The sequence below is a fragment of the Protopterus annectens genome, chromosome 7.part1 (assembly GCF_019279795.1).
Source record: "Protopterus annectens isolate FY-2018-M chromosome 7.part1, PAN1.0, whole genome shotgun sequence".
Taxonomy (NCBI): Eukaryota; Metazoa; Chordata; order Ceratodontiformes; family Protopteridae; genus Protopterus; species Protopterus annectens.
In genome coordinates, this window is record NC_056740.1 from 522,550,245 (window position 1) to 522,575,595 (window position 25,351).

The 25,351-nt window shown below is 40.3% G+C and overlaps 1 protein-coding gene across 6 annotated transcripts in view; it reads right to left on the reverse strand.

The window, feature by feature from the left end:
- RAB27A (RAB27A, member RAS oncogene family) overlaps positions 1-25,351 on the reverse strand; it is a 1,055,478-nt gene that overhangs the window by 692,933 nt on the left and 337,194 nt on the right. For 3 of the 6 annotated variants that reach the window (XM_044078949.1, XM_044078945.1, XM_044078946.1), the window contains exon 2: positions 11,956-12,129. The exons of the other annotated variants lie outside the window; for them this stretch is intronic. The gene's annotated coding sequence lies outside the window, so the exon portion shown is untranslated. The remainder of the gene's footprint in view (positions 1-11,955; positions 12,130-25,351) is intronic. 6 annotated transcript variants of the gene reach the window in all.

Consider the following 25,351-nt stretch of genomic DNA (forward strand, 5'->3'; position numbering starts at 1 on the left):
AAGTGTTGAACAAGGAGAGATCCAGAACAGGTTTACAACTATAGAACAGGTTTACAAGTGCTGCCTTTTCGAGGAACCAGGAACATCCTGGAGTAAAATCTCTTTCCTACTTGTGAGGAAGGAACAGGGCGAATAGCTCCCTGGTCGATCAGTGACCCAAGGACCTCTAAGAAATGAGGAAGTTGTTGCAGAGAAGGTTGGGAAGTCCCTGAAAAAGGAGGAAGAGACTTCCACACCATGAAGTGACACTGACAGATGATGGATATAACTCAAGAATCCAAAGTGATGAGATACCAGTTTGGAAGACAGAGATTGAGCCAAAGAGACAAGGGAACCTGGCTCAGGGGTGGGGTGGGAGGGCAAGATATCAAAGATAAGCAGGCTTGTCAGACAAAAGAGGCTTCTGGAACACAGAAGCCTGAGGGGTGGGGTGGGAGGGCAAGATGTCAAAGATAAGCAGGCTTGTCAGACAAAAGAGGCTTCTGGAACACAGAAGCCTGAGAAGACTTAGCAGGACGAACTTGCCTACCGCTCTTTCTACCTTTAGTGGTCTGATGAGTCTGTCTGTGAACAAAAGCAGGCCTATTAGGACAGTTCCTCTGGAACTTAGGGATAGGAGAGACAAAAATATGTTTAAGGTCCTGCAAAGCCTTACTTTTTTTTTTTTTTTTTTTTTGAAGAGACAAAGCAGCAGTCCCAAAGAAATTTTTATTACCCAAATGAGCATCCAGTCATTTGGCCTTAATGTCTTCAGTGAAGCCAAGAATAATGCATCATGACAAATGCAAAGGCAGCAGCTCTGGAAGAGGCAAACGCAGCATCTAGCTACACTTGATAGAGTGATGAGCCACCTGAGAGGTAGAACCCAAAACAGAAAGAGCAGAACATTTTGCTTCAAAATCAGGGAGGTTGGAAAGAACCAGACAAGCCTAGGCAATCAACCAGATCTGTGTGACCTGGTGGGTTAATGTAGTGGACTGTAAAGGGTTCAAAACTTGGCAGCGGTGTTAATTTATATCCACGTAGCCAAGTGGATAGAGTCACGGCCTCACATGCAGTAGGTGGCGGGGTTTGAATACATCAAGGCCAGAGCATATCTGGTCATGTGGGTCTGGTAGTTGATGACTCAAAAGGCCAAAGTCGAAGCAGTATAAACCTTCTTACCAATTCTCTCCATTGTCCTACTGTCCTTATCTGAAGGCAGAAGCTTGGAAGAGGGAAAAAGTTTAGAAGGTTTGTCAGAAGAGACCAACACCACAGCAGGGTCAGCAGAAGACCATTTAAACAAAATCAACAACCTTCAGGAATCTTACAGAACTTATCAGGTTTCTTAGGGTCAGGAGACTGAGAATCAGGAGACTTGGTGGCTGCTAGTAAGGTGTCTAACAAAGCAACTGACACAGGCAGTACTGCAGAAGGTTTAGGAGTGTCCACCTGAAGCAGCTTATAATACCTTTTCTGAATATCAGACACATAAGAAAAATCCCACTTAAAGTATTCCATCATTCTAGCTATAGTGTCTCCAAAAGACAATTCCTCAAAAGGAGATGTAGGACTAATGGACTCTTCTTCATCAGAAACATAAGCCAAAAGCAAAGGCATCTGGAAAGAGTAATACAACAACCTATCAGCAGACTCTAAATCCTCATCTGAGGAATCGGGTTCCCTAGTCCATTTGGAAGGAGTTGAAGTCCAAGGGGCAGTAGGCACAGAAACTCCTTGTGGAAGCTTCAGGGTAATTAAAGCATTAAACAAGCCCTGAGTAAACTCCCTTTGAGGATCCTTAGGGTGTACAGATGTATGCTTAGTCTTCTGCATTTACTTGTTAGGGACGTTAGCCCTAACATCAGGGGTTCTGACCCTTAACAAGATTCAATAAGAATACCCAGAACTTCCTCCCTGACAGGAATCTGTGTAATCCCTCTAGGGCCCTCCAAGATGATCAACCATACTCCCCCCTCAATGTTCAGAGCAGACAACTGCAAAGTCTCAGAGGATGTGTAAAAGGTAGGATCTATGCCAGCCTCCAATGAGGTCACAGCAGAGGAATCTGACGTAACTATGTAGACTGTCTGGTGTCTATCACCCACTTCTAGAGCAACATCTAGTGGAGGCTGGACAGCCAAAGAATCCACCCAAGATTTCTTGGCCTTCTTCTTATTTAATGGTACATCATGGTTAGAGGATTCTGCCACGCTACCCTGGGCTAACACTTTATGCCTCTGGTTCTCCAGACAGATGGCCAGGGAAGACAAATAATTTCTAAGAGTCTTAGGCACAAACGCTTCACAAATGCTACAGGATGCATGGTTGTGGGAAACACCCAGACAAAAAAAAAAGACACTGTTCTTAATGATCCTCATGGGGAATCTGCCTCCAACACTGACATTTTCTCTTGTTGGATGACAGGAACTCTAGGTAGCCAAAGGAGAACAAGACCAAAAGAAAAAAAAAAGACTCCAACTGGGCACTTATATGACAACTACGTATTTACCACAGCAAAAGGCTGTTCAGATGGACAAGCGATTATGGCGTTCGGACTGGGGCAAAGAAGTTCAGGGTAACTATGTCCTTATGTTACTTTTATGACTTAACGTTCTGAATGAGCATACGTGTGCCGTAAAGCTCATACAAGATCTAAAGGCTTTGGTATACTGGCCAGATGTTGGGCTATGCTTGGCAGGAGATCCCTACAGTGAAGAATACTGCAATAGTGATACAGAAGGACATCTATAACATATCCTCCTAAATTATATTTCTAATAGTGCAAGACGTAAATATAACAGAATAACAATGATAATAACCGTATTTTTTGCTAACCAGGCAAGTGAATTGTCCTGGGACCCTCTTCAGCTACAATCCTAGCCAAAGGCAAATAAAAACAGTTGCATATAAGATGTGAGATAGCAAAAGAACAGTATACAATACACAGCAGCACCACAAAGTTTAAATCTAACAGAAATTCTAAAGCCACATAATTCCTCAATATGGCTACAAGCTGCCAACAAAGGAATATATATTTAAAGCATTCTGCAAATCCTGCATAATGATTGTACAAGCATTATAATTCAACTGCATAAACACATCTTATTTTCTGTTTCATCTTTAAACCAAACATTTTTACTTCTCTCTTCAAATTCTAAATTATAGTAATCTGAAAATATATCCTGTTATTGACTCATACAACACTGAACAATCTGTACCACTTTTAAAACATACTGTGAGAAGAAATTGTCAAAATTGTAATCCATCATGCCACTCGACTCTACTGCAGGTTTGTAATCTCTGTTACTATACTGGATTTATGCTGGACCATTTTATACTGTGTAATCATGCTTCATAGTGTTTCATTCTTTTGCATATTTTCTTCTTAAGTTATACCTAAAAAGAAGTGGCTCCCCTTCCTACTACAAAGTACAGACATAACAAAAGCAAGAAAACCACATGTGGAGTTTTTCAGCTTTCACTTACGATGACCAGCAAAGAAAATAAAAACATTCTACAAATGAAAATTATGTATGACAGCTCACAATTACCATTAGAGACCTCAGGGTTAGAATTCTGACGAGCAGCTAGAATCAGAAACAACACATTCAGAAACAACACATTCAGAAGTCTGCAAACTTAGAAGGCACTCTCATCTGCCTGGGTACATACGGTTATTCTGCTGCATGAAATAACCCACTTCACCTTTAGAGGGCATATAACCAAAACAGCCTACTTACTATGCTAAAAGAAATGAGGTCAGACATACGCAATTTATCAGTGTAAGCATTATGTGCTCCAGCCATGAGAAAACATACTATGGACTAAGGGGGATATAGAAAAAAAATCCAAACTAATACAAAACTGACTAATATGCACATTCACGTTTCCAAATGCATGCAATAAAGACCCTTAGATTACAGGGTGAATTAAATCTAGGTCATTTTTATCTTAGAACTGGTTCTCAAAGAATAACTCAGTTAATCCCAACCACAGACTGACTCCCAGTATTGAAAAATCCCATAAAGTAGCTGATACAACCAAAATAAACAGTGAAGAAAAGGCAGAAAACAAACAAAAAAATCCCTGTAAAAAATTCTGCAAAGTGATAAATCCGTTGCGTCCTACATATCCCCAGCTACTATCCCCAGCTACTATCCCCAAGATTGCACAAACACTGAAAAATGGAACAGCTGAAAGCTGGAATTCTGTAAAAATGACTGCTTCACCTATTCTCTAATTGCATGACACTGTATACAATAGTAGAAAGAACAGTTGAATTCCAGTTGCTTTATGAAAAAGAAAAAAAAAACGGTATTTAAATTAACAAGCCCTCTTTAAATGTTTCCTTGACGACCTGTCTTTCCTAATTAAGACTTATGAGCTTCCAAACAAGTTTCATCCTGTCGTCCTTGGTTTGATTCACCTAGTCACCAATACTGCACAAGTCTGAGCAAGTCACTTGACCTGACATGAGTTCCTAGGTCATCCTTGAAAACAAGGACTTAAATAAACACAGCAAACTGCACCATGCAGTAACATCTATCACAAAGAACTACAGGTGCTTTAAAGGCCAATGCAATTAGACATTAATAGTGGAGTGTTGTAATTTACTTAATCTGTCCACTATTATTTACAAAAAAGACTCTGTTTCTTTATCCTACAGTTATTTTCTAAACAACCTACTTCTGCCCTTTGCAGCAGCTGCATATGAAGACAGTATCATAGCATTATGCTACACTCATCCAACAGCAGCTGGCAGCCTGGGGTCACTCAGTGGGGTTCTTAGAATACCGAATCCAAAAACGGCAGAGAGCATGCTCTTATTTATCTGCAAGAGTTAATAATCACAGAGAAATACAAGAAAAGGTGACTGTTCAAAGCACGGTAATAATGAAAAATATTTTGGAAGAAATCATTTGAATAAAGCCAAAATGAAAATTTGGAAATCACTAAGTAGTTTATTGCTTTCACTATGTAACATATTGACTGTGATTTACAAACTTTTTATAAGATATTCATTGAATACTTCACCAATCAAAATCGCCATAACTAAGTTAGTGAGGATTATCAGGCAACATTCTGAACGTCAGACTTTGTAAACAAGCGCAGGAATGGAATCTTACAGTGGTACAGAACCACCAACACACCCTATGAAGCGTAGGTTAGTGAGCAGTCAAACAGTACTTTTACTATTCAAAGCATATCGAAAACAATGCAGAATTCTCAATAAAAATTTTAAGTCACAGCAATCATTTTAAATAATATTAAATCTTTTAAATTTTACTGATCTGACATAGTAAACTTCATTTGATCATCAACCTGTGGATATCGGATCCGAGCCGGCAGCTTTCCAAGCTAGAGATCCGAGCTCCAAGCTCCTCCCCCTTACCCATAATACCCTGCCACCTCCTTCCAATCCCCAGATCTACTTTGCCACGGCTTTGTCGAGCACGGGTTTCTCGAGCTCCTAGCGTTATGGGGATTTGTGAGTAGAAAGTTTTTTTCAAAATCTTATTATTTTTGGTGTATGTGGACAGTTAATTCCCTAGTTTAAACCCCTTTTCATTCCCTCGTAGTTTAAGCATAGTAATTTCCCCCTTTTCTCCCCTTAGGTGTTTGTGTTAGGCACATGTGTGTGTTTTTTAGATTAGATATTATGGCCGAGGCCCCTAAGGCCATTTTTTCTAAGTGCACTGAGTGTGGTAATAAGCTTTCCCCAGTGGATGGCCACACTCAGTGCATCCTCTGCCTGGGGGTACCGCACTTGTCTTCCGGCTGCCAAATTTGTGCAGCTTTTAACCCCCGGGCCCTGAGGGATAGGAGGAATAAGCTGATTCTGGCGGGTCTTCTACCCACGGAGTCGGCTTCCTCCTCTTCTCCCTCAGTGGCTACAGCCACAGCTGCGGCTGCTCAGCCTGTTATTCCCTCTCCCCTGGCTGGGACTCAACCTCCCATTTCTTCCCAGGGAGAGAGGGACTCTAAGAAAGAGAAGAAAGAGAGGAGAGAGAGAGAGAGAGAGAGAGAGAGAGAGAGGGAGAAAGAGAGGCATAGAAGCCATAAGCGGCGGGCCGACTCTGCCCTCGGCCCCACCTGCCAAGCTGCTCTCCTCACCTCAGAAGATCTCCGGGCCTTCCTCCCCATGGCTCTGTTCTCCACGCTTCTTACCAGAGCTGGAGGAGGAGGCCAGACCATCTTCGAGGTCATCACGGCGGCCCTCCCGGCCAGCTTCGGTGGCCTCCTCTAGGTCGACCCGCAGTCTCTCCGACGCTGATATGGACCGGATGATGCATAGTTTCCTCCAAACCCAGCTGCAGATGGGAGTGCTGCTGCCTCCCCCCCCCCTCCTGGGGGGAGTTCAGCCCCACATTTTGCCCTGATAGCTCCTTCTCCAATCCACTATTGGGTTTCGAGCCTTCGGATCCGAGGAGTCCTGGAGTCAGGGAGTCAGCGTCAATGGTTATAGCTACCTCAATGCCGGTCATGCCCTCGAGTTTGTCGGATCCCCTTTCAGATCTGAGCTCTCGAGGCAGAGCCGTGTGTCAGATCCGGGGAGGCCAGTGTGTTCTTGGCTCCGTGTCGGTCGGAGCACACTTCCCTCTCGGGTCCGAGCGCTTCGGCTCCGACGCCGATCCCCGCACCGGATCAGAGGGTGTTAACCATTTAGCCCAGACAGATTGGTTCACCCTCGGCTTTCGACGTGGTGGAGAGGGTTCTCTTGAGAGGTTTGAGACCCCCGACTCTTTCTTCGGATTCCATCCCCACTCCCTTGCAGCTGGGCTTGTCTTCCATCATCCAGTCCCAGGGACAGCCTGCGCTGATGCCCCAGCCTGTTCCACTGGCGGAACAAGGCCCTGTTAGTGAGCCCTCTTCGGATAGTTCCACCGAGGAGGTTCCTCACAAACATAAGTGTAAGAGGAGGCACTTGGACAACCAAGTCCCTCACGGAGGACACAGATTTGGAGGAAGGGGAAGGTTCCTCCAGGTCACCCCCCCCCCCAGGACTTCTCCTTTGAAGACATTATGGAAATGCTTTGCCTAAAGGGGGGGTGGGTCAACTCAAAAACCTTCCTCGGACGAGTTGATGTTTTTGGAGGCATTCAACGCAGGCCCGTCTACCTCTTGGGTGTCCCCTCCGGCTGACCCCCTGATTGACCTCATCACTACCAGGGCGTGGAAGGAGCCAGACACTGTAGAGCCAATCCCCAGGAGGCCAGACAGGATTCTTAGTCCTCCTGTGGACAGGACGGCTTGGAGTAAGGGCTCCCCGGTAGATGCCATGGTGGTAGGGGCAGCCAACAAGAGGGAACTTGCTCAGGATAGTTCCTCAATCCATCCCCCTGATAAGGAGTCTCAGACGATGGATCATATCGGGAAGTGGATGTTTGCTTCAGCTACCTTTTCTATAAGGGCACTGAATTATTTGGCACATGTGATTAGACTTCAGCGGGATCTGGTAAAAGAATATGCTGAGTCTCCCCTTGAGTCCCATGTCGGCCGAGGACAAACGGACTTTCTCGGCTCGTATGGCCACTCTGAAATCTGTTTCTAACACATCTATGTGGCTACTTTCCCATGCCACGGAAGAAGCCGCTAGAGCCAGCGGGTCCGGTATCACCCTAAGGCGTCACGCCTGGCTCCGGCTTTGCGGAACCTTTCAAGGCATCCTTCGCGAACTCACCCTTCGATGGTTCTAGTCTGTTTGGGAAGACCATCCGCAACACATTGGTTCAGAGCGAGAAAGATGGGAGGAAGCTGTCTGCCGTCGGAGTCGGCTTCTCGGCTCCTCAAAGGTCCTTTTCTAGGAACCAGAGGGGACAAAAGAAGATGTGGTTCTGGAAGTCTTAGCAGACCCAGTTACGCTCCGGACCCTTCGTCCTTCAGAGGCAGAGGGAGACAAGGTGGACGTCGGCCCACAGGCAGAGGGGGGGGTGCCGAAAAATTTTGGGTCGCGGGAACCTTTTTCTGACTGACCCACACATCAGCCCTGAGGGGTTGCCCGACTGCTCCTCTCTGGAAGCAGTCGGGGGGCATTTTTTGAAGCACTTAGCCCAATGGGAGTCCATAACATCAGATAGCTGGGTGCTTCAAATAATATACAGAGGTTACTTTATCCCTTTCATAAATCTGCCTCCTCAGTCAAGGCAACTCCCCAATGTACCACCCAGTCAGAGGGAGGCTGCAGCTATAGAAGTAAACAAGCTGCTAGAAAAAAAGAACCATCCAGCACGTCCCCCCAGGACAATCCGGATTAGGCAATTACTCCAGGTTCTTTTTGGTGCCAAAGAAGACGGGGGACTTAAGGCCGATCCTCGACCTTTCAACAATGAACCTCTTCATTGCCAAGGAACAATTCCAGATGGTCACGCTTCAATCCATTCTGCCCCTGCTGCAGGAGAAGGACTGGATGTGCTCCATAGACCTCAAGGATGCGTACTATCACATTCTCATGGACAGGCGTTCCAGGAGGTTTCTCCACTTCTGGCTAGGGGCCAGTCATTACCAGTTCAGGGTCCTACCCTTCGGTCTCACCACAGCCCCCAGGGTGTTCACCAAGGTCATGGCAGTTGTAGTGGCCCACCTGAGACTTCAGGGAATACAGGTCTTTCCTTACCTAGACGACTGGCTCCTTACCGCCTCCATCAGGCATCTACTCTGCTTAGCCAGGGATTGTTTCCTACTTCTAGCATCCCATTTGGGGATCACCATAAACTTGAAGAAGTCATCCCTTCAACCAGTTCAAGTCTTGGAGTTCATAGGGGCCAGGATAGACACACTTCAGACCAAGGCCTTCTTGATGTCAGACAGACTTCACAGTTTGACCTTACATGTTTTAACACTTCTTCAGTCACTTGCCCCGTCAGCGGAGTTAGTCCTGAGAGCTCTAGGGTCCATGGCAGCTGCAATCAACCTCACACCCTTAGCTCGCTTGCACATGAGGATTCTCCAGTGGACACTGCAGGTTCAGTGGTCTATCCTTCTCCACCCGTTGGACTTACCGATTTCGGTCAGCAGAGTTTGCAGAAATTCCCTCATGTGGTGGCTCCACTCCAGAGAGCTTCGGGAAGGACTACCGTTTGTTATGCCACAACCCCAAGCCACGGTGACCATGGACGCTTCTCACGTTGGGTGGGGGGGGGCATTACGTGGGCAGAACTGTTCAAGGTATGTGGACTCAGATGAGACCGTTCTGCATATCAATGTTCTGGGGATGAGAGCGGTGCTTCTGGCGTTGCAAGCCCTTCATGCCTTTCTCCCTCCAGGGACTATTGCAATTCAGTCAGAAAACATGTCGGTGGTCTGGTACATCAACAAACAGGGGGGGACCAGGTCTTACCCTTTTGTCGAGAAGCCATGAGAGTGTGGGATTGGACGATGTCCACCAACCGTTTTCTGTTAGCAACGCACATTCCGGGTCATTCCAACATCCTAGCCGACAAACTGAGTCGAACTATCCTCTCGCCTTACGAGTGCTCCCTGAATCCCTTAGTAGTGAAACAGATCTTCCGCAAGTGGGGTCAGCCTTGCTGCGATATCTTCGCGTCTCCTTCCAATGCGAAGTGCAGCAAGTTTTTCGCTCTAATTCCCCCTCCGGGGGAAAGCCCCAGAGACACTCTAGTCCATGCTTGGCCACCCGGTCTTCTGTATGCTTATCCTCCTCTTCCATTGATAATGAAACTCTTACAGAAAGCTCGTCGGTTGGGGAACAAGATTATCCTCATAGCCCCATTCTGGCATCGTCAAACCAGGTTCCCGTGCCTGCGGTCTCATCTTATAGCTCCTCTCTGGATCTTGGATCCCATCCCGGATCTAATATCTCATCCTTCGAGATTGAAACCCCCGAACCTGGTCGATCTCAAGCTCTCAGCATGGTTGCTCCAGTTCCATTAGTTGCTAGGACTCCCGGTATCTCATCTGCAGTTAGATCTATCCTGGTGGCGGCGCATAAGCCTTCTACCAGGAAGGTTTACAATAGTAAATGGAAGCGGTTTTCTATTTGGGCGTCTCATAGGAATTTGGACCCTTTCACTGCTCCCATCCCAGCAGTGCTCGATTTTCTATCATATATTTTCAGCAAGGGGTCAGTTCTTCTACTGTAAAGGTTCAAATGGCTGCCATCTCGCATTTTCACATTGGAGATCTCAGTCCCCTCGCTTCCACCAAGATTTGTAAGACCTTTCTCAAAGGTACGTTTCTCTTGAGACCCCCTGTTAGGAACCCTATCCCTCCATGGGATCTAACTTTGGTCCTTCAAGCTCTAACTGGACCTCCTTTTGAATCTGCAGCTTCTGTTGATTTGAAATTTTTGTTCTGGAAAAGTGCCTTTTTGGTAGCCATTACCTCAGCTAAAAGGGTGTCGGAGCTTCAAGCTCTCTGTAGTAGAGCCCTGTATCTGGTTTTTCATAAGGACAGGGTCTCTCTCAGGACTAACCCATCTTTCCTACCTAAAGTGACCTCCGAAATGAACATCAGTCAGTCCATTAATCTTCCAGTTTTTTTCCCTATCAAAACAAAGGGGAGTACAAACTTCATTTGTTAGATGTTCATAGACAGTTACAATTTTATTTACACAGAACAGCGGCCTTCCGCAAGTCTGATCAGCTCTTTGTCTCTTTTGCTAAACCCTTCTTGGGTAAGCCTGTGTCGAAGGTGACTCTGGCCAGATGGATTTCAAATTGCATTCTGCTCACATATAAACTATCTGGCCTGCCAGAGCCTACTGGGGTTCATGCTCACTCTACCCATTCTATGGCTACATCTGCTGCATTCTGGTTGAAAATTCCCTTGGATGACATTTGTTCTGTGGCTACTTGGGCATCCTCTCATACCTTTATCTCCCACTATAAATTGGATTTAGTGTTTAGAGGAAGGGCGGCTTTTGGCTCTGCAGTGCTCCGGAATATCCTTCCTTGAGGACCTCCCAATTTTTTTTGGTAGCTGGGGACTTTGAACCACAAGTTGATGATCAAATGAAGTTTCCTACTTCAGATAAAGAATTTATGTACTCACCATAACGTTCCATCTGAGCAGGTAACTTCATTTGTCATCAACCGACCCTCCCTCCTTCCCCCTAACCTAGTTCTTTGGTTCCTGAACACTAGGATGGTTTGTCCAGGTAATTTGTTAATCTTTAGGTTAGGATTCTCTAGGTTGTTGTTTTGTTATGGTAAGATTAGATAGATGGGCAAATGCGATCTGGGGATTGGAAGGAGGTGGCAGGGTGTTATGGGTAAGGGGGAGGAGGTTGGAGCTCGGATCTCTAGCTTGGAAAGCTGCCGCTCGGATCCGGGGTGGATCCGATACCCACAGGTTGATGACAAATGAAGTTACCTACTCAGATGGAACGTTATGGTGCGTACATAACTTCTTTTTATGAGACAAGCATGTTCACAAAGGCCTGCGTGACAGTTTTATTTCAATCTTTGAAATTCTCTTTACCATATTTAGGGCTGCTGTGGAGGTAAAGCCAAATAATGCAAGTAATTGTCATATAAGTGAGAGAATCAGACCTAAAAGTGACAACTCCATCACAGGGACAGCATGTACGAACACAGTTGTGTAGATACATACACAAACACATAAGTGTGCACAGGTTTCTATGAGGAATTTGAAGGCTTCTGACTTCCCCTGTCTGCACATCTTCACATCTGGGTGTAAATCAGAGACTCCAGCAAACACCCACATGGACATAGATAATATTTTAGCTGCCTTAATATTTCTTTAAATATGTATTAATATGCCCCAGAAGCTAAATCTCATTGTCTTGGGAGTTCAATTGGACAAAAAGGCAGCATTTTGGGGGTCCACAAGTATACAAACTTGAACTAGTGCATAAAATAGTTTAAAAAAAATAGTCATAGGGTTTTACTTGAAAGTCTGATACCTGACCTAGACAGCAGTCAATAAAAGAAACCTGTAAAGTTCTGCTTCAAGAAAACTTTCATTCATGTGCAACAAACTTAGCAGTACCTTCCTTGAGAGGCTGTTTGTCCACGTAGTCCGTCCTGAATCTGAAGCAGTTGATGATTACTGGAAGATAATCACATGCAGAAGGACTTTAAAAGATGGAATTCAAAGTCCAACTATAGCAATACAAGGGGCTTAAAAATCACTCAATGAGATCTGCACATTTGTGACCGCAACCTGTTGAAACAGAATGAAATAGTCTAAATCAGTGTTTGTCAAAAGGGATTAGAATAGTAAAACCAAGTATACAAAAACTAAAGGAGTATTTCAAAGCTGAGTAACGAAAATTCCCACATTAAGAAAAGTTACAATAATCCATGGATTCTAGGCAGAAGAAAACAAGACAGTACTAAAAAAAGAAAGTGGAGAAAAATACTGATGCTTCATCAAGTCTGTCAAAAACAAGCCACATGCAAGAGGTTTATACTCCATTCTGCAGGATCAAAGACATTTTACATCAACAGTGGGCAAAGCTGATGGGTACCTCTTCCACAGGAATGAAACTTTCTGTAAAGCACAATTTTCTGAATATTTTCTTGCAAACCTACTATAAATACACAGTACAAATATGTGCCAAATCCATGAGCACTAGGCAATGGAGACACTCAAATCCAATTATGATTTACTACTACTTGTTCTCAGGATACAGAGTTCCCACCAGTGAACTGCCAGAAGACAAACTGGGGAAGTGCAGTGATGGACATGACAGACATAGCCCATAATAATGACAGATATTCCATAAGTAGGCTTGCATGTAGTACAGCATATCAAAACAAAACAACCAGCTGAAAACTTAAGTACTTAAGCCAGAGGCCAAACCGAATGCCAGAAGACATAGAAAAGTAACGCACATATGAAGAAATCAAGATATTTCACCTACTAAAATCCAAATACCAACGTAAACACCAGCCTAGATACTGCTGACAAAATGTGCGACTACATAAATAACTTCACACTGAGAACGTAACACCAGAAATACACTTCAGTTCTACAACATGAGCAATCAAAGAAGATGTAACAAAATCAGAAATACTTAGAAAATGTATCTTTCACATGTGTTTCACCTTATATTGCACTGGTGATAGTATATGCTATTTTTGTACACTGTTATCTTGGATTAGTATGTCATTTTCTTTTAACAAAGGCCCAGAAGTCGACGCTCCCCCACAGTGTAAAATAAATGCATCAGTGGAAAGAACTCTGGTCAACAAAACAATGATGCTGCTCCCAAGAGTCGCACATGTTGTGTATCCATACTTCACTGCTTTTGTTTGCATTTTGAGTATCACAGTACACAGTACTGCAGTTAAGATTGTTCACACTGATGATGCTCTATTTCCACTGTGGTGCGCACAACTGTGGGTTTGTGGGGAGGGGCAGCTTGTCCCCCTACACAAAGATGTTTATGTTCTATGTTTTCCAAGTCATGCTTTTCAGTATTCAAAATTCAGAAAAGCACAATTCAATTAATTTTAAGTCTACCAAACATATGGAAACCTGCATGCAGAACTGACATCTTCCTATTTAACCTTTCCTAATATATACGTATAACACTCACAGAATAAATTCCTATACACATACACACATTTATATTTGTGCAATATATATATATATATATATATATATATATATATGGGTTCCCTTCAGAATCTCGAACGCCTGAAAACCCGAATGTCATATGGTCGAGACCATATGACTGAGTTTTCAGAAGCTCGAAATTCTGAACCGAGATCAGAATACAGAGCGGAACTGGAGATTTCCTTTTCCTTTGCTGTAGTGCGATCTCAGAGTTGATATATTTAAGTAGCGGGGGTGTGGTGGCACACCTCCCATGTGGAGGGCGCAGGGGGGATTGCCCCCCTGCAGAAACATTTCATTTTTTGTTTTTTTGTTAGATTAATTTTAGAGTTTCAAGCTTCTGAAAACTCGATCATATGGTCTCGACCATATGACATTCAGGTTTTCAAACGTTCGAGATTCTGAAGTGAATCCAGATATATACATATATATATATATATATATATATATATATATATATATATATATGTATATATCTATATATCTATATATATATATAGATATATATATATATATATATATATATATATATATATATAGATATATATATATATATATATACACACACACATACACACACACACACAGACATCAAGCCAAAAAAGGAGACAACTGCTCCAAACACTTTCAGTGGGGAGGCAAGCCCAAACCTACATTCGCCCAGAACTTACATAATCAGCTCAGAGATGGCACTAAGAATTAAGTACCACTACTGAAGATGTCTCAGACAAAGAACTCGCACATCTTTTACAAAAACAGAACACATTTTGTATCAAGCAACAGCAAGTCACATCCCCATGAAAAAATACAGCAACATGCAACAGAGAGGTAATCAAGACACACGTGTGTTTGCACATGTAAAGTTGGTACTCACATGTTCACACATCTATCTGTAAACAGTAGTTACAGAGTGGAAACAGTAAACGCGTACAACTTCCTTAAATATGTTAGCAGCTCCACACTCTAGACCCTACCTCTTCCACAAAAACCTTCAGTCCACTGTATATCACTCCTTCCCCCTAGAAGTCGGCAAACAAAAATGCTCCCTTCCTTATAAGGATTCCTCACAGTTATATGAAATATTCTGTCTCATATAACTGACTCTCACTCTTTAAACAACTAAAAATGCTCCATGACTGAATAGAGCCCCCTTCTATACCCCTAGCTACAGAACAGTTATTAAGATTATATGGGTCCTGCATGTACATCCATCAAACTGTGAACCATTTTAGCCCTTAATCTCTAGCAGCTGACCAAATATCCATTGTATCCTAGCAAACTTATGATCACCTCTAATCAAACAACCAAAAGTCTGTCAACTCCTAACATGGACAAAGACAGAAAAACAAACCTTATCTATATGGTAGCATCAAGTCCCAAGTTCTGACTTCTGCTACTCAGAGTAGCAATTTTCAGCCTCTTATACCACTCATGATAACATACAGTACCAGCTTTACTTGTTAATATATATACAGCAAACTGAACTTTGCTACTTTCGTAAGTAGACCCCGATGGTACCTTTGACTAAATACTCTACTTATTGCCACTTACTGGACATAATATGGTCTAATGACCTCACAGTCATCCATTCAAGGGATGCGCAAAGGAAAGGGAACATCAATGACCCTGCACTCACTCAAGAACAATGGTGCATCAACAAAATGTTTCCGATCATCAGGCCATTATTAACATGCCCAGACATTTAAATGCCAACACCCTTGGATTATGTGACAGTAATTATTTTGCTGCTTTTCTCCCAAGGCTTCACTGGAAACTAGGAAATAAAACAGTAGTAGTCATCAGCACCAACTTCGTATATCATTCGGGTTTATAGAATATTTGATTATTTACAATGGCAATTTCTGAATGGGTAAATCTCAATGAAGTGGGTAAACCACCACAACCTATGGGTCCTACAGTGACTACTGCAATAATGCAATGGAACGATTCTTAAAAAGCTTTGCTTTTCTCTCTGAAATAACTTCATTATACAATTTTATGTCATTAAACTGCTCCCTCTCTGCACTGAAATGAGTCTGCAAAGACATGTCCTGGATTCACTGCTCATGCACATATTTTACATTCCATTTCGTACTGTATGCTGCACGTTTTACATGCCAATGCATACTGTATGCTACACGTTTTACATGCCAATGCATACAGTATGCTGCACGTGTTACATGCCAATGCATACTGTATGCTGCACGTTTTACATGCCAATGCATACAGTATGCTGCACATTTTATATGCCAGTGCATACTGTATATGCTGCACATGTTTTACATGCCAATGCATACAGTATGCTGCACATTTTATATGCCAGTGCATACTGTATATGCTGCACATGTTTTACATGCCAATGCATACAGTATGCTGCACATTTTATATGCCAAAGCGTACAGTATGCTGCACATTTTATATGCCAAAGCGTACAGTATGCTGCACATGTTTTACACTCCAACGTACATAGTATGCTGCACATGATTTATATGCTAATGACTACAGTACGCTGCACGTTTTACACGCCAATGAATACAGTACGCTGCATGTTTTACATGTCACTGCATAAAGTATGCTGTACATTTTCAATGCCAATGCATACAATATGCTGCACGTTGTACATGACAATGCATACAGTATGCTGCATGTTTACATGCCAATGCATACAATATGCTTCACATACTTTACATGCCAATACATACAGTATATGCTGCACATGTTTTACATGCCAATGAATACAGTACGCTGCACGTTTTACATGCCACTGCATACAGTATGCTGCACATTTGACATGCCAATGTGTACAATATGATGCATGTTTTACATGACAATGCATACAGTATGCTGCGCACGTTTTACATGCCAATGTGTACAGTATGCTGCACATTTTACACATCAATGAATACAGTATGCTGCACATTTTACATGCCACTGCGTACAATATGCTGCACGTTTTACATGCCAAAGCATGCAATATGCTGCACGTTTTACATGCCAATGCGTACAATATGCTACACGTTATACATGCCAATGCATACAGTATGCTGCACATTTTACATGCCAGTGCATGCAGTATGCTGCACATGTTTTACATGCCAATGCATACAGTATGCTATACATGTTTTACATTCCAATGCGTAAAGTATGCTGCACATGTTTTACATGGCAATGCGTACAGTATGTTGCACATGTTTTACATGCCAATGCATACAGTATGCTGCTCAAAAAGGCAACTTCTAACATTGATGCTGTGGCACCACAACACTCATAATACAATTAGCACTACCTCTTTCAAAACTGATGTACAACAAAAAGAAATATATTTTATAGGAAGTCTGTGATATTCTGCCTTACTGCAATACAGCAGCATTCAATTTTTAAATATCTTTTACTACAGACTTGCCACCGGTCCCTGAATGGTGCTAAGTTTTGTTAAAGTGATTAGCTAGACATATTTTGTGTTGGTATTTACATTTTAGCACTGCTAAAAAGGCTTTTTGCCAATTACATAAAATTATTAGAAGGGCCACCTTTGTTGTGTCTTTCGGCTTTTCCCGGTTAGGGGTCGCCACAGCGGAACTCCGGTCCGCTAATGATTGGCAGTAGACTTTTATGTGCCAAGTTGCCAGCCCTGACACACAACCTTCAATGAAGGTACGCCCATTCACGCATGTCTCCACACAGAAGACGCTGTAGCTGAGAGTCGAACAGGACAACATCTTATTGTGAGGCGACAACGCTACCGCAGCACTGCCACTGTAAAAGTACTATATAAGATGTATCTGATTACCTACCAAAATATATTTTCTGTTATGAAGTACGTTTGTTTTCATCTTTATCACCAATGCATTTCTCATTAACAGAAATTCTGTTTCTACCAAATTTATCTGTCTTTATTTCCCCTACCCCACCTAAAGCCCTAAAAAGACAAATCAGATTATGTCACTATAGTCAATCTCATAACAGAAGAGTTCTAGCATACATCTACATACACTGTCCATTTTTTTTTTTTAAGTTGTTCAAAAGAGATTTGCATAACAGTATGTTATGGAAAGAAAAGTGCAAACCATATACACATATATGCGCACACACATACACACACACACACACACACACACACACACACACATTTCTCTCTCCACGTACACACACACACACACACACACACACACACACACACACGTGCGCACACACACACACACACACACGCGCACACACATTTAGATAAAGATAACATATAGATATAGCTATCCATAGATCATCTATAACTATATATATATATATATATATATATATATATATATATATATATATATATATACATATACACACAAAGACACACACACACACAATATATGAAGATCTTTTTTTCTGTAATCTTAGGAGTTGTTAGTAACTTCTTAAACTTCCTTGATATAAAATTTCTAATCTCAGTAACAATTTAATTTCACTTTTTGCACATAAATGAACAGAAGCTATTCTTGTTATACAGCAAGCATACCCCCTGCAGCAGACTAAGCTAGCCAGCTATTTACCAAAGCCATTTCACCCGTAAAAGAACACTTTGCCTAGGCCCTTCTTACACATACTTCCTCATATGCACCTTTACTGACTACAGCCACCACAGGAGCTGTTCGGTGGCCACTAGTTCTCAATCCTTTATGTTGTTACTCCTGTGCCATCAGTCTCTGCTGGCTGTCAGTACTGCAGAAGTCAATCTGCCCCCCCCAACTCAAGAATGGGTGAGACTGGACTGGCCAGTCAATCCAACCATCCCAGGCCACCAATAAACTCTATAATTTAATAAGATAAACCATAATAAGCATTACAAGACTTTAATTTCAATTCTTGCAAACATGCACCTTCAACACAAGCAGAAATAGAGCCAAAGAAGCACTATCTACATCTACCTCTATTAGAAATAGAAAACACAAGCATGTTTGCTTACAACAGATCACATACTTAACTCACAACATCCAGCACCAATAATTTTGACTTAGCACTGAGATGCAACTTATGTTTTGCACATATTCTGCATTCTGCTTCTCATTCTGCTACTCTGTACTGAGGTCATATACCTACCCCAATGGAAACAGTATAATAAACAACTTGGCAAACTGTCACGTAAAATAACAATAAAAGCTTGCTTTCAATACTTAAGAGGCCATATCAAAAATTGTACAATGAATGATTTTATTAAAACTCATACAAGTTTGCATTTGGACCCTCATAGACGCACTGTACCCAAGACTGCCATCCATCCCATAAGAATTTAAACACAGCTCATTAGGGAAGTTAACTGCATCACATTACTATGTTCAACACAATGATTCTTATCAGTGGCATCATCCTAATGACAATAAAGATTACTTGTCTAGATAAATTTGTATGATTTTTAGTTGCTTTTGATGGAATACTAGCAATACATATATGCTCAGAGTATGCATTAAATTTCTACACTCAGTACAAGCCATATACTACCTCCACCTTATAGAAGTTGAACATAATGCAGTTTGGCATCCTACCCATTCTAACAGCCTTGTAAGGCTTAGATAGGGCTCTTTCAAACACAGGACTGTATCTCTGAAAAACTTTGAAATTTTCTAGTAAAAGTTTTAACATATTTAGATACTCAATTATAAACTAAATATATGTTATACTTTGAGTAGTAGACCCTGTGAACAAAAGGAATATGCAAGCTTGCTGTAATCTAAATGTATAAATGTAAAGTGCATTTTCAGGCTATCAGAATATAACAACCGAAAAAACGCAACAGGTGAGCTGTGTAACTTTATATAAATTCTGAAAGCCAAAACATGAGCAGTTTCTTCACTTGTCTCAGGAAATACCATAAAATTATTTTAGCTTCTTCTGTACATGTACTATTCCTCTAGAATAAGACCATTCTGACAGGGTACACTTACTTTGTGAAAAAAATCACAAATTATCTGCAAAATAAAATCCATTGACAAAATACCAGAAAACATTTTAGCTCCTTCTGCACATACATTCTCTCTCTAGAATGAGTACACTTTGGCAAGATACACCTACTTTGTGAAGAAGTCACAAATTATCTGCAAATAAAACCTTGCAATTACTTTTCAATGAAAAGTATATCCGTTTTCAAACACATTTTTGGCTCCTCCATGGAATAACAATTTTGAATGAGTATACCTGCGATGCCTAACTGATTAGGAAAAAGAAATTCTGTCCACATACAGAGCAATACAAATTATAACACAGATATAACTACAAACATAAACCAAACAAGTTTAAGAAGGGTAGTATCTCAAACTGCAAATTAAGACATATCAAAAAGATTACAATCCTGCTAGTAAGTCAAGAAAAGCCTTTTCCATCGGCAAGATGACATGGGAAACCATCAAAGGTGCTTAACGTTTTAATCTGTTTATTTATTTGATTATTCATTTGTTACCCATACAGATAACTAGTCGGTGCAACATTTGGAGTCACAACACAGTTAAAAATTTGTGCAACAGCACATATAGGTGGAAGATATGATGAATATAAAACAGCAACATATGAATATAAAGAAACAGCGTATGCTGGTGACATGACATAACACAAACTGAACAAAAAAGTATAGTTGTGCAAGTAAACTTAATATAACATTACTGTTTTTTTTTTTCTCACTTCCTAGCAATGTCTTTCTTGGGGCTTTAGCCTCCCTCTCTCTGTTGGCACGAAAGCTCTAAAGCATGGCACCTGAACCTATCTTTCTAATCAGCTCAGCTCAAGCTCAAGTTTGATTTCTAACATACAAGACCTTATATTCAAACAATAGTATTAATCTTTTCTGAACCTAAATTTTGGTCTCCTTTCTAAAAGTTAATAGCTTCAAAAATCTCTGCATCATAGTCCAATACATACCACCAGGCATTCCAGTTCTAGAAGAAATATTATCCTGGACCTCCCACACTATAAAAAATAAAACTATAATCCTTGGTGATGTGAATATTAATTGGTCTAATATTGCCACAAAAAATCCATCCACCAATATTAACCTATACCCAACTAATCTCCACCTCTACTAGAAAGAATAATAGAACCAAGAAATGAACCATCCTTGATTGAATCCTAGTTTCTGACCCAACTAAAATTGCATCAACTGGTACTCTCTCCAACTCTACAAGTGATCACCTTCCTCCCTTCATTACCCATGCCTATCCCCTTCTCACAAAGAAACATAATTTTAAGCATGTCAGGAACCTATCCAAATTTAACTCACACATTCAACAATATTCTAAAATGTATAAATTGGAATATCTTAAAAACTCCCACCTAGACGAAGCCCTGCACTGCTGTAACTCTACATTTCCCACAATACCAAACAGCCTTGCATGCACCCGAACTAAAAGAATAAGAACTAACCGTGCTCCTTGGTTACCTGAACCTGCCAAGGAAATTATGTTCATAAGATATAAGGCCTGGAGACTCTGTCAAACACAAAAATATCGCAGACTTATTAAAGTACAAACAACTTCGTAACCAGACAATAAAGCTTATATTTAAAGAGAAGAGAGAATACTACTTGAACCTTCAAAAACAATAAAAAAAAATAACCCAAAGCTATTCTGGTCATCTTTTAATAGTCTCCTAAATCTTGGCACTAAAACTAATCCTCATCTCTTCCGAGACAAATCAGCAGAACAAACTGCAAGCATCTTTAACTTCCATTTCATAGACACTAGAGCTAATATCACAGCCACCTTCTCTCAACCTATCACTACATCTAACTTCCCAAGTAATACTATCTTTCAGCATACTCAGCCCCAGTTTCCTCTCTCTACTACAATGACATTTGGCCAAATGACTACCATGACCCACTCCCCTCATTCATCTTTACAAACTTAGATAAATCCAATTGTTTGTCAAAATTCAAACTTTCTACCATTTCCACAGCTTCCATAAAAAAAAAAACTTCTGTGGAAACTAAAACCCTGCTCAAATGCAGCTGATGGCATAACCACAGAATATTTAAAAATCACTGCAGATGCTGTTGCTTACCCCATCAGCACTCTCATTAAGAGAGCTATTACGTCCCTATCTCTGACAAAATGCATAAATATTACCTCTCCACAAACTGGGTACCTCTACAGATATTTCCAACTCCCATCCTATAGCTATTCTTTCTCCCATCTCCAAGCTCCTAGAAAAAAATGTGTACACATCCAGATCAAAAATTATTTCTCAAAAATCAAATTCTTTCTGAAATTCAACATGGTTTCAAACCAGGCCATATTACTTCAACTACACTTATATCCTTTATGGATCTAGTTAATAAAGCTTGAGACTCAGACAAAATTGTCTCTTACTTTTTTCTGTATTTATGTAAAGTCTTTGATACCATCTCTCATACACTTCTTTCCCAACTTTCTAATATTGGACTTTCCACCTCATCTCTTAATTGGTTCAAAAGCTACTTATCTGATAGAGAACATGCTGTAAAATGGCAACACTCTATAATCCCATGCATCCATAACCCCACTGGTGACCCCCAAGGCTCCATATTAGGACCCCCTACTGTTTAATATTTTCATCAACAACTTCCACCTATCATTCCAAAAGGGTGTCTCTTGTATAGTATGCAGATGACTCTACTATTATCTGCTTTTCCAATAACTTAACCCAACTACAGCAAATTACTCTTGATCAGCATTTATTACAGTAAAAGACTTGGCTTCACAACAGCCACCTGTCTTTAAACCCAAATAAAACCAAACTCATGATTTTCACCCCAAAAAAAACACTCCCATTAAACATCAGTTCCATATTTTCTCTCCTAACAATAACCAGAATTGACTTAGTCACACAAAACAAACTATTGGGAATTATAATTGATGAAAACCTAAAATTTGACTTACACATGCAAAATAACATCTGCAAAACTCACAGAAAACTGGGATTACTCTGTAGACACAAACATTTCCTCTCTCTCCACATTAAACAAGTACTTGCATCCACTTATCTACTACCTTCTCTAGTCTATGGTGCCCGCTTACTATCTAACCTCCAATCCTCCCTCAAATTTAAACTAGAAATATGTTACAAGATAGCTACATTTTCTACAAATAAACATCACTCCACTCACTACTGCATCCCTATAAAAATATTAAACTGGGTCGAATTCCCTCACTATCTTACTTATCTCCAGTTAACCATCACACAAATTACTTACTAAACCACAGACTGCCCTCTCCTAAAGTCCTTATTCTCCCATTACAACCCCATTATGTCCCTAAGATCAGAAAAACATCTCTTCCAAATTCAAAATCCTAAATTATCTGCTGGTAAAACAGCTATACCCCTGGGTAATAGCTAAACCTGGAATAGCCTTCCCTCAGCCATTTGTACTATGCAATGAACTGCCTCCTTTAAAACCCACCGCTGCCAACACCCTTATTCCATATGGATTTGTAATCGCACTAAACCTCCTCCAGCCATTACCTAGACCTTGGAGCCTATTTCCTTTGTCTTTGTTACGCCTACATTATAGTACCACTAATGACATTCTCCTATGATCTCCATCTTTATTCCCTCTACCCTTTCTTCTGTTACCACTAACAACTTCCTACACATTTCCTTATCATATTCTCTATTTTACCTCTTATTCTACAATTTCTGTAGCCTCTATACTTCTTCCCTTCCCTCAGTCTCAATTCTTCTTCTGTAATATTTGCATCTTATTTTCACTTTTACTATATTCAAATTTAGTTGAATAATATTATTTTAGAATATTGGGGGTATCTAGTGTGTGAACATAAGCTTTTATTTTTCTCCCTTATTTGTGTTAACTGTACTTTTATTACATGTATTTGTTTTTATAATGTATGTATCAGGTGTTGTATATATTCTAAGTGTTTTTCTGTCAGCAATCTTTTCCACCATTGTTCTTGTATATATTTAAAATGTATGCCTCATTTTACTATGCAGTTTTAGAAGAGGGGGAAAATTTTAAAATAATATTGAAAAAAAACAGAAACCATTTGACATTTTGCATTAAAGGTGGACAAACATCCAGGTCTCAATGGGGTAATTAACATAAAATGTTTTTTGAAAGACAGGAGGTTAAGAAGTAAGTGCAAATAAATGTTTAAGGCATATACTACCTTTTGTTATTTTTTATACTGACAGACGTTTTTAATTGTGTGTTTTATTGTATTTTTATTATTAAATAGTTAACTGCTTGTAATTAGACATTAACAATGATTGGCTGTTGTGTGTTTAAATAGTGAACTGTGGGAAGTAAGTATTGTTTTTTCTGAATAAGTGTTATGACGAAAAGCAGATTCTTTAACATTTGGTATACTTAAAGTTGGTTTGTTATTTGTGCAGTTTTATTCCAGGTTCCAATTTTCAGTGTGTTCTTTGTGTAATTCCCCACTTCTACCTTAATCTCTTCTCCTGATTCCTTGCATACAATCTACAAGATTTTTCACGTTTATTAAAACGACTGTTGAAGACTGGACATCATTATAAGCATATTCTTGTACAATGTGAAATTAACAATCTTGCTAGCACCCCACCAAGTCATTGAAAAATATTATATTTATGATATTAAGATATCCTGAAGTTAATCATACTATCTTGACTGAAATAATGCCATCCCCAGATGGAATGATTATGCTTATACAAAGGTCTTCCTATTTTAATACGTGGTTATATCAACTTTGTGTGACATGCTTGATAAAATTAGTGACTTATTAATAAGACTTCATGCAAGACCATAGGATGTTTGCTCAAGACAAACTCTTTTTAGTCACTGTGGAGCAAAACTTGTCAGAATCTGTCAGAAAAAAAAATAAAGGCTCTGTTCACTAGTATTTTTTACATAAGCACTGTTCAAATAACACGAGAGCAATTTATAGACAACATAATCATATTATAAATACCAATTTACAAGCATCCAAAGCTTAGGGAATAAATATCACCAATTTTAAAGCTTTATAAAATTTGTTTTGCGAATTTTTAGGATTGCTGAAGCCTAGGATTCTGACTCACCCCCCCAGGTTTATTGAAATACAAGTGTTTAAGGTTCAACAGGCTCGGCAGTGTTCTACTGTTGGCTAAAGATCCTACATCTGCTGCCTTGGTCTCTGAAAACCATACAATACTGGCCTACAGAAAACCTTCTATGAATACAATACTGTAACAGGAACATTTATTATGTTTTGTTAACATTAAACAGTTGTCACAGAAGCATGTAATTCTCTTGGGTGATTTAACCTATCTAAAAGTACACACTGGAATAATTTTAGTTTGATAAGTCATAGAACAATTTTTTTTCACTTTTTTCTCTGCAGCGATTTATGCATTTAATTAACAAGCTAACCAGAGGTAATAATGTTTTTGACTTAATCATTAGCAACTGTGAAAATATAATCAATAATTTCAAATTAGGCCACCTTTAGGAACTTCCAAACACACGTCTTTTGGTATACTCACTCTCTCTAGCAGTGTCCCAACCCTGCATTTCATTAAAAAATGATAATCTACTTATGAATTATAAAAATATTGCCAACAAGTTATCAAAAACTGACACATTTTGAACACTTCTGAATATGATATTCAAATCCAGAGAAAGAAACTGGCCAACCCATATCAACCATCATTATAGTGTTATAGTTATAACATGAAAAAGCAAAAGTTGCACTCTTGGTGGTTATCAAAACTGACCATTTTATATAAGGAAAAAACAAATAACTTTTTCAATTATATAAACAACCCTACTTACAGGAATAAACAAAAACTGAACAGCACAGCTAGGAAGTTCAAGAATATCATAACTGAGGAAAATTAA